General features: G+C 46.0%; 1 protein-coding gene across 6 annotated transcripts in view; it reads left to right on the top strand.

Moving 5' to 3' along the window:
• zfhx3b (zinc finger homeobox 3b) overlaps positions 1 to 13,425 on the top strand; it is a 165,617-nt gene that overhangs the window by 109,709 nt on the left and 42,483 nt on the right. The gene's annotated exons all lie outside the window — the stretch shown is intronic.

Below are 13,425 nucleotides of genomic sequence, written 5' to 3'. Positions count from 1 at the left end.
GATGGCTGCTTCCCTGCTTGTTTTCCAGAACCTAATAAACTGATGTGGAAGGTATTGTTTGAACCCCATGTGGTTTATAACTATATATGTACATACACAAGCTAGCATTTTGATGTGTGCTTTTTCTTGTCAGTTTGGCATGTGATGCTACCATGGGAAGAATGTTAGCTACATGCCTCCAGTCTTTATCACTCTTTGATGTGCAACTGCTCATGTAGAATATTGCTTAAAGGTTTACCAACGCCCCTGTTTTCCCTCTTGTGCAGCCGTGAGCACAGTGGTGTGTGTGGAAAGCTGTCACGCCAGCATCCTCCAACCAGCGCCACGTGGGGAGGGGGGAGGGTTGAGGGCTGTCACCAGTGCCCACTACAGAGCATGCTCAGTGTGTTCGGGGAGAGGGATTCTGTTTGTTGTGTCTACCTGCCCACCTGTTGTGCTGTTGCAAAATTAGACTTTCAAATCAAGAAGCCAGTGGGAGACGGAGACTCTAGTTTTCCCTCTGCCTTTAATAATCATACCTGTTTACTCTTCAGGGAGTCATCTGGATATTTTTCCTAAATGCCCATCTAAACGACCAGAGTCTTTAATAAAGCAGACAGGCAGAGCAGCCATTACACTAATATCTGGGATGTGAATCATGCAGGAGAGAATTGAGAGATGGAGGAACACCGGGAGGAGCAGGAGGGGGCCTACTGCGCCCTTCATGCTATTATCTTTATGGCATAGCAAAACATGCTTCAGGCAATCAGCATGAAATTGTTAATTGCTCAGCCCACTTCTGTGTTGCTCTGGGGACAGGGACTGAAAGAGCCTTCAGGAGGACTCGGATCCAGCGAGTGTGGGGTGCCCGACTAACTGCCTGCACGTCTGGCCTCAGCATAGGACACAGTAATAACACTGTCAAACAAACAGCCACCCCCTCCCTCTCTCCCTGACCTTCACAGCATTCATAAAGTGGAAATGCAGTTACCAGAGGCACCTTTTAATATCTGTACTACAGTCTAGAAATATGTTTTAGCCAACAGTTTAGTACAAATGTATGTTCCTGTCGCATTTATATGCAGTAGTATACTCCTCAGTGATGTGATGTTGAGTTATCTCACTAACGTTGCTACAAGGTTGTTTGAAAGACAAGGTTTTAGGCAGTGAAAACTGGTCATAAGGTTTCTTCTACCCTGAAAAAGCCCTATAACACTAGAACCTCTGCCTTTAGTGTGGAAAGGCAAAAAGTCAACTTTAAACAGGAAAAAACGTTCAAGCCTGTTTAGCCTGTGCGTGGGTGCAGTCAAGCATGTGTCTTGGATGAGTATATGTGGAAGCAGGCCAGTGCATTTCGGGGTGAGGTGTTTTGATCAGGCAGTCATGGATGTGATGGAGGAGTGTGGCAGATAGCAGCCAGATAGGAGAGAATGATTCCTGGCTGTACGAATAACAAAGGGAGGCCTTTGTTTTTTAACAAGACTCAAGGGAGGCGATTGCGCTCCTCCGCTCCATGCGTGGTCATCATAGAGTGCAGTGGTCCTGCATGATCCCCCCCCCCCCCAAGTGCTCTGAGAAGGAAATGTTAGACATCTTTCCAAAAAGAGCATTACCCCCCCCGCACACCATCACCCTGCTACATGCACAGTCAGTACCCACGGCCCCTCCTCCTCCCTGGCTATCATCTTGGTTCCTGTTTTTAAGTTAGCTGGAGCGTCATATTAATACAGCCTGTCATGCGCACTGATCGTCTTAGGCTTGGAAGAGGATGAGCCCTCACAAGGTGTTGTCTTCAAATAGGATTTCTGCGAGTGAGACATCCTCGTTGGGCGATATCCCCCTCAGAGCAGCCACTTTCTTACAGAATGATCTGTTATTAAGCAAATGAAGTGCTGCGGGCCCAACGTTAAATCCCTCCACTTTGTCATGGTGTGCTTTCAGTTATCACACCCTGCTCCCTCATTCATCGCTCATGTTCTCCCCGACTCTGCCCACGTGTTACTGGGGCGACACTACACTGGCATAGTAGTATTTAAAGTCGGCCATCCCTGTGGAACAGCCGTGACAGAGAAGAGGATTCTAAGTGCTAATCAATGAGTCTTAAAAAGCTACATTGATCTCAATTTTAAAAAGGAAGTTTGAAACGAAACAGGCGGTTTAGCCAGTCAAAGCAGACTTGTACAGTTAAAGAACAGGGGCTGAGTGCAGTTAGCTGCGATCTGCTTGGGAGCATCAAGGGACGGGTGTTTGAGATGTGCCACTTGCCATGGTGTGTATGGCAGATAATCCGATTGAACTTCCTCAGCTGTCTGCGAGGAGTGTGGAGAGTCAGTGAGTAGTGGAATCTCCCGTAGCGTTAACCATTTTGAATCAGTCTGTTTTCACCCACTGGAATCTTCTAGCTTCCTGTTGTTGCAGGGAGACTTTTGACTTCTACTCCCCCAACACTGGTGTGTTACTGAACTCAAACCAGACGTCTACATCCCGCTCTGCCTCTCCTACTGCTTCGCCACACCTCCGCCCAGTCGATTGAACGTGCGCCTCTCAACTTAAGCAATCATTTGAAAATCTCTTTAGAAAGTCTGCTTTGACATGGGCCTTTTGTCTTGGTCATCCAGAGGCCGAGGAGAATGGGGGGGAGTGGGAGAGCAAGGGGAATGTCAGCTGCTAGGCAGGAATTGATTGCATTAATTGATATGCCAATATGTAAGCTTGTTACATCCACCATTGCGTAGGATGATGGCTAACAAGTTCTGCTGATCAATGGAACCAATAAAGGCTTCATCCATTAATGAGCAATGTGGTAATTGATGTTATCCCTAAGTCAATTAGACCAGGCAGTGCAGCAACTGGTAAGCACAGCCAGTGGCCCTACCGGTTTATCTCTTTTTCTGTACTTCCCTCCCTGAAATCCTCTCTTCGTCACTCTCTGTTGCTGTTGGATTCGATGGGACTGCATTCTGGTCTATTCTGTTGACTGTTTGGCGTTTGTTTGGATTTTTTTGTTTCTTCCCCTACCTGACAGTTTATCTGTATTGTAAGGCGCCTCATTTCCATTTCCTGTGTTTCATTCTCTGTCATTTATATAGTGCTACTTCCTGTCCTCGGTCTGGACTTCTCCCTTTGTGCAGGAAGTGTTGCTTTACAGACATTGTTTTCTGATAATGTTACCCATCTTACCTAGCAGGCAGTGGGTGCTAGGCTAGGAGGGTTGGTGCAGTCACAGTGTGGTATCTATCTCTACAGAATGTCTCCTCCAGTGAACAGAGCCCAGCTGTGAGCGCCTGCCTCTTTGAACAGCTGGAAGCAAGTGAGAGACTACGCAGCGACAAGCCCAAGCACTCAATAAAATGGCCTCTGATAGACACGCAGTCTGTACAGGAAATACAACACGCTTATAAATCAATACTATTGTTTTCACGTTGAAGAGCAGGACTAGTCCTGCCTGGAATCCATTACCTCACTTATCAGAGAACGACGTTTCAACTGAGAAAATGTTTTCTCCCTCTCGCTCGCTCTCCCTCCCTCTCTCCCTCCACATTCTTGACTGATGTGAAGAAAGTACTTATTTCCTCATTCCAGAGCAGGGTTATTACTACAGGAGCTGATATTGAAGATAGGGTGACACCTGGTAAATCTAATTGAAGACTTGGACTCTGAATTTGGAAACAAAAGAAAGCGAGGAAAGAAAACTGATGGTAATGGTACTTGGTCAGCCGTTGCTCCTCAGCCCTGGTGTCTGAGTAAGTAGCTGAGTAAATGTGGGTTTTCGCTCAGTGAGAGTACTAACATGGTGACTTGGCCCTCTGTAATTGGTTTTCATAAATTATGGAGGCTGGGCTTAAATATGCATTTGTTTGCTGTTACAAGGCCTATCAGGAATTGTATGATACACGTTAAATGTGTGATGTCTTGCATGGTTAAGTAATGTCAGGGGACAGTGAGTCATGTCTCCTTTCTCACTCATTAAACAGCTCCTAACTGAAAGCTGATATGAACAGGTGAAACTGATAAGATACTGAGGAAATCTACTCAGACTGTCCCTGAAACTACCCCACCTTTAAAAGACAAAAAATTGAACTAAGTGTAAGATGATTAGTTTGGACAATATATTTTCACCAGAATCCAGTTTATTTAGTGTGTGTTGTGGAAGTGGAGAAAGGCCCATCTGTCTCTCTGCCTGTTAGCCAGAGCCGTAATCGGTGCTTACAGCAAGGCAGGCTAAATAAACAGTAAGTAAGTTGTCTTGGGTAGAAGAACATCAATGCAACTGCAACTTGCTCATGCCTTTGCTCTGAATGGTTCTGTATTGACCACTCAGGACCCCCGAGAACTCCCTAATTGAAAATTAATATTGAATCAATGCCGCGGGCCATTTGCATATTGATTATAAGCATCCAGGAAGGCACCAAGTATGTGTGGGATCAATAGGGCCTTCTGCAGCGGGCCCTGCGCACTACATCACATGGCAGCTGCCTGCTCCGGAGGTTAATGACTGGCGCTTGTTAAGGAGCTCCTGTCAGGTGGAATCCAGCCGCAGGGGTCTCCCTGCCAAACCTAACCCTGGCAGCAGGCGGGGGTGGAGGGTAGAGGAGGAGGAGTGAGGGGGGTCTGGGCACCTTCTCTGCAGTGTTTGGAGGTGAGATGGAGCTACATTCTGCTCTTGTATTGAAGCCTGAATAGACTGAGGCTACTTGTAGAATGGTAAAGCATCACTGCTGCATCACCCACTGAGAAGGGTAGATGTGTTTCTTTCCAGAGAGTAGACTCTTGGGTAAATCTTAAAAATTGTCATCCAGGCAGACATCCACTCTCGTGTTGGTATTGTTGTTTATCATGTTGATATGTGCTTCCTGTGTAGAGTTGAATACCATACATGCTCTACCCTATGACTGACAAACAGCAGGCATTATGGAATATTTTTTTGTGATCTTTTTTTGTTAATAAATTCTTCCGCCAAGATTGCGCAATAAAAATAGCATAGTTACCTCCTCCAGAGATGATTGTGTTGAACAGGAAATATTATCATTATTATCATTACTTCCTAACGATTCAGGAGTTTTTGTTGCCATAGTGGTTTTAAGTGATGTTAGTTTGGAACTAAGCTGCCTAATTTGAAAATAATCATTGTATTTAATGTTTGTTTGTGGAGTTAATAAAATAAAATACCACCGTAGGCTTTTTGTGTCCTAACATTGAACTCTGACCATTTCAAATCTCAACAATAGCTCGTAAAATAGCACAGCCATGTGCCCGCCTGTGAGCCAGGGAAAGAAAGACAGAGGGGGGGGCAGGACGTTGTGGGATCAGAGATAACTTGGACTTTCTCCATCTCCTGAATAGAGCGAAAACAATATTAGGTATATCAAACGGGTCCTTTTTAATTTGAGATGAAACTTTCACAGCATTAGGAGACAAAGGAGAGCCAGAATCCTCCACTTTAAGGCACAGATTAAGATTCAACACATGCATTCCTCTCCCAAACTTCCCATAATGGGTTCCACATGTTGGAGAGGGAAAGACGTGAGAGGTGGGAGGCGGGAGAGAGAGAGAGGCAAACGGGTAGAGCGAGAGAAAGAGAGTGAGACGGGGAGAGAGCAAGAGAGAGAGGGAGAGCTAGAGGGAACCCAGCCTTCTGCTGCCGTTCCATCAACCCACCTCCACAGGTGACAGCAACACATCCTCCTGCTCAAACTCGATTGGCTGGTTTAGTGGCCAGTTCAGCCACAATAATGGAAGTCTGTGGAACTGGCCGACTCTCTAAACCCACAGGAGACAGGAGATCTGAGGTTGAGGCACATATGAGAGCCGCTTATCCTTCAGTCTATGAAGACAGGGCCATGAATTAATGCCAGTGTGCAGCCTGTCCCCCCCCCTGCACTGGGAGCTGGGGTCTGGGAGCGGAGAACAGAGCGCCTGGCCCAGGGAACCAGCCTGCATCTGATTGCTTCATTACAGGCCTTTTCATTGACTTGGCTGCACTGAACTGATGAACTGAGGCAGTAGACAAGAGCACATAATTGGGAGAAATGAATTCTTATCACAGCCTTCTCAGGAGGCTGCTGGTCCTGGCTGGAGCCATGAGAGGAGAGGCTTGGACTGGATGGATGGAGGGAGGGAGGGAGTAGGAGGGAGGCCCAGACCTTATGAAGCCAGGGCCTAGATTTGAATTGAAGGCCACAATATTTTGGAATGGAAAATTGGGAAAGCACCCCAAATCCACAGAGGTCCTTATTTATTGTGGGCGGTGTGTTGCTTCGTCTTAGTGATTAGTGTTTCATTTCTCTTGACAACTGACACACGGTTCAGTAGTTTATTCAGCGGGCCTCAGGAGAGAAGCCTCTGCTAGTTAAGAGTTCCTTCACTGGTCTCCTCATCAGCTATCGCCCAAACGGTGTCTCTGGGATGAATAATTTATGCCCTACCTGCCCAACTCTCCTCAATGAGCCCTCTCACTAATTAAAGAGAAGGGTGTTCTGCAGCGGGGACAATAACAACAACAAACAACAACAACAAACAACAACAGCGCTAACAGCTATATGCATACCAAGGCACAGGGAAATAGGCTAGATGTGGGGACACCTAGCCTAGCGGAGGCGAGTGGTGTACTACAAGACCAATTTAGCGGTGCAGGCCGTGGTCTCAGAGGGCCAGGGCAGGGGGCTGTTAATCCCTGGCCATGCCTGGGAGAGACCAGGGACTAACGAAGGCTCTGGCCCACCCTCTCATTTCCATGCCTGTGTGCACAGTCAGCACTAAATGGAGGAGCAAGGAGGAGGGAACACGCTGGCTAACCTTTCATTTCACAAATGCTGCTGATGTGATCCTGAGACCATTAGGCTAACAGTTTCCTCTGAAAGTTAGAAAGTAATATTCAATTATGTGGCAGTGCATCCCTCATAATGTTCTCCACACTGCATAAATTAATAAGCCTATTTAGCAGAACCTGCTGATGGGCCGAGCGCACAGCGCTGTCTGTACTACTCCGCTGTCCCCTCCTCCTCCTCCCCCTCCTTCCCCTCCCCTCCGCTGCTCATACCTGTTCACTCGGCACAAAATGGATGCCGCCAAGCCATTTAATTGGCCTCCATTTCAGTATCCAAGGGCGTTGGGAATGGCTCTTTAATAATGTCTCCTTTCCCGTAACAGTTTTAAACCTGTAGCTATCCCCAGTGATAGTGAGTCATTGTTCTGGTCTGTACTGAGGGAATGCTGTCCTGGGCTCAGTGATGGACATGACAGAGTCAGGAGGTGAGGGGCTGTAACGTGGAGGAGTAAATACTACATGAACAGGGTCAGAGGTATTTTTGCTTTTGGTTATTGTAAAGCAGCTGTTCCATGTTCTGGCCGTGTCGGTGTGATCACTCACTGCTCTGCTCCTTCCTCTCCTCTCCTCTCCCCTCGCCGAGCCGAGGAGCCAAAGATAACTCACTGAGTAGCTGTGTGTGACTGTAATCACTTCAATTCCCCTCCTCAGGAGAGCATCACCTCAGTCAGCAACCCAGCTCTGCACCACCACCAGATCTCAGCCCCTTTTCACTCTGTTATGACACATGTGCATGAGGAATCATAGAGGTCCTGAATGCACAATGACACAATTCCACTTAGCATGAACACAGACCGTCTGGGAAACCCTGGTTTTGGACTACAGGAAGTAGTTGTCTTAGGTGACAGCAGGCTGTGACAGTAGCTTAGCCGGAGTAAATTACAACATTAAACTACTGTAAATGTGTAGGGTTTGGGGGTCTCAGCTAAGAATAAGAAGTCTCCATTGCAGTCTGGCTGCTGTTAAAAGCCAAACGGTGAGCAAGGGTAAAATTGAAAATAAATGAAGTGTGTTCACTTGACACGTGACCCAAGCTGGTGTAGCTGAATGCAGCTGAACCGGCTGTGGAACTGCAGCCAGTTTACATTATGAGGACATCCAGAGGAAATGCACCGAGATGGAGGATGAAAAGAGAGAGAGAGAGGGTTCGGATGGGAGGGCAAGGGAATTGTGGAGGCCAAATTCTGCCTACTTTGACAAGATTATCTTTTCAGGGCATTTTTGAGTCTCTCTTCTTAGATGAGCTTGCGCCCATACAGCAAATTGGTAAACTGATTAGCTTCAGATTACTACAGGCTGATAAGAGATTGGATGGATATACTGTTGAGATTAAACAGATAAATAGATTGACTGATAGATGAGTTTGTGCATTGCATCCCTTCCTCTGGCTCTTAGTCCCTTTTGTAATTAAGGTTTTAAGGTGTGTGCATAATAAAATAAATAAATAGTGTAAGAATTATGTGATAATGAATTAATACATGACAAGAAGTGAAGAAAGCAAGCAGCAGCTAATTGCATGAGATGAGTCTTTTTCATGAGCTTTTTCAGGGGAAATCTCATTATATGCATCACAAACTATAATGCCAGATGAAATCCTGCTTTAGAAATATGTAAATGAGCAAACATTCTGTTGAGTGAAGGAAATCACGAGGGGGTAGCAAAACTACCAACCAGAGTGGAGTGACGAGCCCAGTTTCCGAAGAGACAGCTGTAGTCTCAAACACTCTCTGTTTACACTGTGCAGTTAGTGGTGCACTGTACACACAGAGTACTGCCCAGGTCCCTGGGGCTGTGCAGAGACATGCCTGTTTACTCAGTAAAACGTGTCCACCTGTGTTCAGTCCTCTACTGTACCCTGTACCCCTCTGTGTTTCAGACCACCTGTGTTCAGTCCTCTACTGTACCCTGTACCCCTCTGTTTCAGACCACCTGTGTTCAGTCCTCTACTGTACCCTGTACCCCGCTGTGTTTCAGACCACCAATGGTTCAGTCTGCAGGAGTAAGAATAATCACTTAACCTTGAGATTCTGGGGGTAAATTTGTTTTTGAGATTTGGGTTTAGGATTGTTAAATTGCTTTTCATTAAGTAATTTATTTGTTTTGGCAGATGATTTCAGAGATGAAGAAGGCTCGTTAGAAGATATGGTAGATGATTGTGGTGCGTGGCTCTCAGTGACATATTTCACTTAGCTGACAGCAGTTTTGTTTTGACAGTACCTATTTACAATCCACGAGCGACAATATGTTGCATATCATTTTGAATGATTTTTATCAGGTGCTGTGAACACAAGATAAGCGGAGTTGATCAGACCTATCTGTAATAATTTCACTGTTAAACCGAGATGGGTTGATTATGTTGTGCATAATTACTGTGGAAAATACAGTGTGCCTATTAAGCTGCTCTCGAATGGCAGTAATACAGAAAGCAATCCAATTACCAATAGTTTCTCACACTGGAAATAAAGATTTTTCTAAATAGAAAGGATTCACTAACTGCTGATAGGGGATAATTGTGTGAGTGTTTGTGCAGTTAGAGATCTGGTGGATTGTTATCACTTGTAGGGCTAAATGCTGATGGGTGGAGAAGGCCTTGTGACACATGACGTCCTGAGTCTGTGTGTGTTTTGGGGACTGGCTCTGCTCTGCTGCCAGGGAGTCTGATAGCTGCTAAATCATTTATCCAGGCTGCAGCCACGTAGCCACGGAGACCAAGGCCCCACCGGTGCTGTCTGGCGACATCTCTCCTCCTGATGGACGGACGGACAACAATTAGCAGAGAGGGGTGGAGGTGCTGATGAGGGGCAGAGGGGGACCAGAGTATGATCCCCGTACTCCACCCGCACCCCGTCATACAAACCCAACCTACCCCTCCTTCACAACAAGTAACGAACAAGGAGAGATTTATTCCGATCAAAGTGCAGAACTTTTTAATTAAGTAAAGGAGAGGTTAAAAAAGAAAGCTCGAAACAACCGCCCGATTTCCTATTAAGGAGAAATGTCAAGCGCGGTGGCGAAGCGATAGTCTGAGCGCGTCCCTTTGTTGTCCCCCCTGACATTGCAGGCTAATTTTTCATGGTTATTTGAACTGGAAAATGAAAGAGAGGTTTGCGATTATTTCCTATAAATGACAACACAATCACATTACGCTTCAGTAGAAACACAGAGAGGATATTGCCTTTTCATATTTCATGTGAAAGTAATGGATGGGATATGCAAAGAGGACCAGAAAGAAAGACAAATGGAGAAAGTAAGCTCCTGTGTTTGATTTCTATTAGAAACCGACCTGATAGAGGGAGGAAGGAGCGGAATTTGTTTCTCAATAAGTGGTGGCAGTCTTGTGGATGTTTTAAAGTGCCTCCACAATGTATTCATTGAATTCCTTTAGCGGATTGCTATTAGCAGCCAACTGGGGTTGAATCCTGATGACACAGACCCAGTAATGGAAAGGAAGGTACCCAGTGTATCCACTATATTCTCCTCTACAATAATGCATCATATCCTCAGTACTTGACCACAGTGCTACTGTTTGGACTGAGCTTTAGTGTACGTGTTATCCTGAGGGATGGTACATTTAGGTGGACCTGTCACTGTGCTCAGTGAGTCACACATTCAGTACACACTCCTGTCACACTGTGGGCTGGCCTGGCAGTGCCTGGCTGACACCCTGTCACATTGACCCAGCTGAAACACTTCCATGTCCAGTCCAGTTCAGTGCTGAACCACCTCTTCATCCTCTCCCCAGTAAGATATCCTCTCCCCAGTAAGATATCCTCTCCCCAGTAAGATATCCTCTCCCCAGTAAGATATCCTCTCCCCAGTAAGACATCCTCTCCTCAGTAAGACATCCTCTCCCCAGTAAGATATCCTCTCCTCAGTAAGATATCCTCTCCCCAGGAAAAAATATCCTCTCCTCAGTAAGATATCCTCTCCCCAGGAAAAAATATCCTCTCCCCAGGAAAAAATATCCTCTCCTCAGTAAGATATCCTCTCCCCAGTAAGATATCCTCTCCCCAGTAAGATATCCTCTCCCCAGTAAGATATTCTCTCCTCAGTAAGATATCCTCTCCTCAGTAAGATATCCTCTCCCCAGTAAGATATCCTCTCCCCAGTAAGATATCCTCTCCCCAGTAAGATATCCTCTCCCCAGTAAGATATCCTCTCCCCAGATACCCAGTAAGATATCCTCTCCCCAATAAGATATCCTCTCCCCAATAAGATATCCTCTCCCCAGTAAGATATCCTCTCCCCAGATACCCAGTAAGATATCCTCTCCCCAATAAGATATCCTCTCCCCAGTAAGATATCCTCTCCCCAGTAAGATATCCTCTCCCCAGTAAGATATCCTCTCCCCAGTAAGATATCCTCTCCTCAGTAAGATATCCTCTCCCCAGTAAGATATCCTCTCCCCAGTAAGATATCCTCTCCCCAGTAAGATATCCTCTCCTCAGTAAGACATCCTCTCCCCAGTAAGATATCCTCTCCTCAGTAAGATATCCTCTCCCCAGGAAAAAATATCCTCTCCTCAGTAAGATATCCTCTCCCCAGGAAAAAATATCCTCTCCCCAGGAAAAAATATCCTCTCCTCAGTAAGATATCCTCTCCCCAGTAAGATATCCTCTCCCCAGTAAGATATCCTCTCCCCAGTAAGATATTCTCTCCTCAGTAAGATATCCTCTCCTCAGTAAGATATCCTCTCCCCAGTAAGATATCCTCTCCCCAGTAAGATATCCTCTCCCCAGTAAGATATCCTCTCCCCAGTAAGATATCCTCTCCCCAGATACCCAGTAAGATATCCTCTCCCCAATAAGATATCCTCTCCCCAATAAGATATCCTCTCCCCAGTAAGATATCCTCTCCCCAGATACCCAGTAAGATATCCTCTCCCCAATAAGATATCCTCTCCCCAGTAAGATATCCTCTCCCCAGTAAGATATCCTCTCCCCAGTAAGATATCCTCTCCCCAGTAAGATATCCTCTCCTCAGTAAGATATCCTCTCCCCAGTAAGATATCCTCTCCCCAGTAAGATATCCTCTCCCCAGTAAGATATCCTCTCCTCAGTAAGATATCCTCTCCCCAGGAAAAAATATCCTCTCCCCAGTAAGATATCCTCTCCCCAGTAAGATATCCTCTCCCCAGTAAGATATCCTCTCCTCAGTAAGATATCCTCTCCTCAGTAAGATATCCTCTCCTCAGTAAGATATCCTCTCCCCAGTAAGATATCCTCTCCCCAGTAAGATATCCTCTCCCCAGTAAGATATCCTCTCCTCAGTAAGATATCCTCTCCCCAGGAAAAAATATCCTCTCCCCAGTAAGATATCCTCTCCCCAGTAAGATATCCTCTCCCCAGTAAGATATCCTCTCCCCAGTAAGATATCCTCTCCTCAGTAAGATATCCTCTCCTCAGTAAGATATCCTCTCCCCAGTAAGATATCCTCTCCCCAGTAAGATATCCTCTCCCCAGTAAGATATCCTCTCCCCAGATACCCAGTAAGATATCCTCTCCCCAGTAAGATATCCTCTCCCCAGTAAGATATCCTCTCCCCAGTAAGATATCCTCTCCCCAGATACCCAGTAAGATATCCTCTCCCCAGTAAGATATCCTCTCCCCAGTAAGATATCCTCTCCCCAGTAAGATATCCTCTCCTCAGTAAGATATCCTCTCCTCAGTAAGATATCCTCTCCCCAGTAAGATATCCTCTCCTCAGATACCCAGTAAGATATCCTCTCCCCAATAAGATATCCTCTCCCCAGTAAGATATCCCTCCAACACATTTTGATTTAGCAGGCATAGCAGACAGATAGTATTAGAAAGAAAACACATCAATGATAGCCCCCATATCTTATATTTTTAATCAAATTGATTAGCCATATTGGTATTCAGAAGCATAGTCAATTCTGTTTTATCTAGCTAGGCGTATGCTTTTATAAACAAGCAGCCCGTCATGCCCGCTGCTGACCGTGTGCTCCGAGCCGGAGAGGCAGGCAGGCGGGAGGGCTGGAGCGGCCCAGTCTGGAGAGAGAGGGCTTGTGGGTAGTGTGTTTGTGTATGTTTATGTGCGTGGCAGGCCCGGGAGGACTGGTGTAGACTGAGCCATGTGGGGGCTGTGTGCTGTGAGCTGGACTCCTAACACATGGAGGTAGGTGCTACATACATCCAACCATGGCCACATTGATTTTCTCAGCTGATGCCTCCACAGAGCGATCCACAGGCAGATGGATGCACTACAAAGATATGCAAATGGAGCATTCGATAAACTGACAGGCAGAGATCTTTTTCAGGCGGCCCGCTGTACTGGTGGGTCGGTAGTTCTAAAAAGAGGCGTAAACAGATAAGTACCTGGTAATGGACACACAGACACGTGTATGCACACATACCTGCCAGCTTGCTGTGCGGTGGGACTGAAGAAGCCTGTTTCAATAATTCCACATTGAGACGAAGCCCCTTAGTAAACTAGGCTACGGAATGTGAATGTAAAGTAGCATCAACTTAAATATAAAAATACTCACACACAGTATATTAAGTAGTATGTTTTCCAAAGGCTTTTTCAAGGATATTGTTAGCATTCAGTTTCTACAGCAGACATCATTTGTGTATATATATAACAATGCAGTGTGTATA

This window comes from Salmo trutta, chromosome 12 (genome assembly GCF_901001165.1).
Source record: "Salmo trutta chromosome 12, fSalTru1.1, whole genome shotgun sequence".
Taxonomy (NCBI): Eukaryota; Metazoa; Chordata; class Actinopteri; order Salmoniformes; family Salmonidae; genus Salmo; species Salmo trutta.
This window is presented reverse-complemented; position numbering and strand designations above follow the sequence as displayed.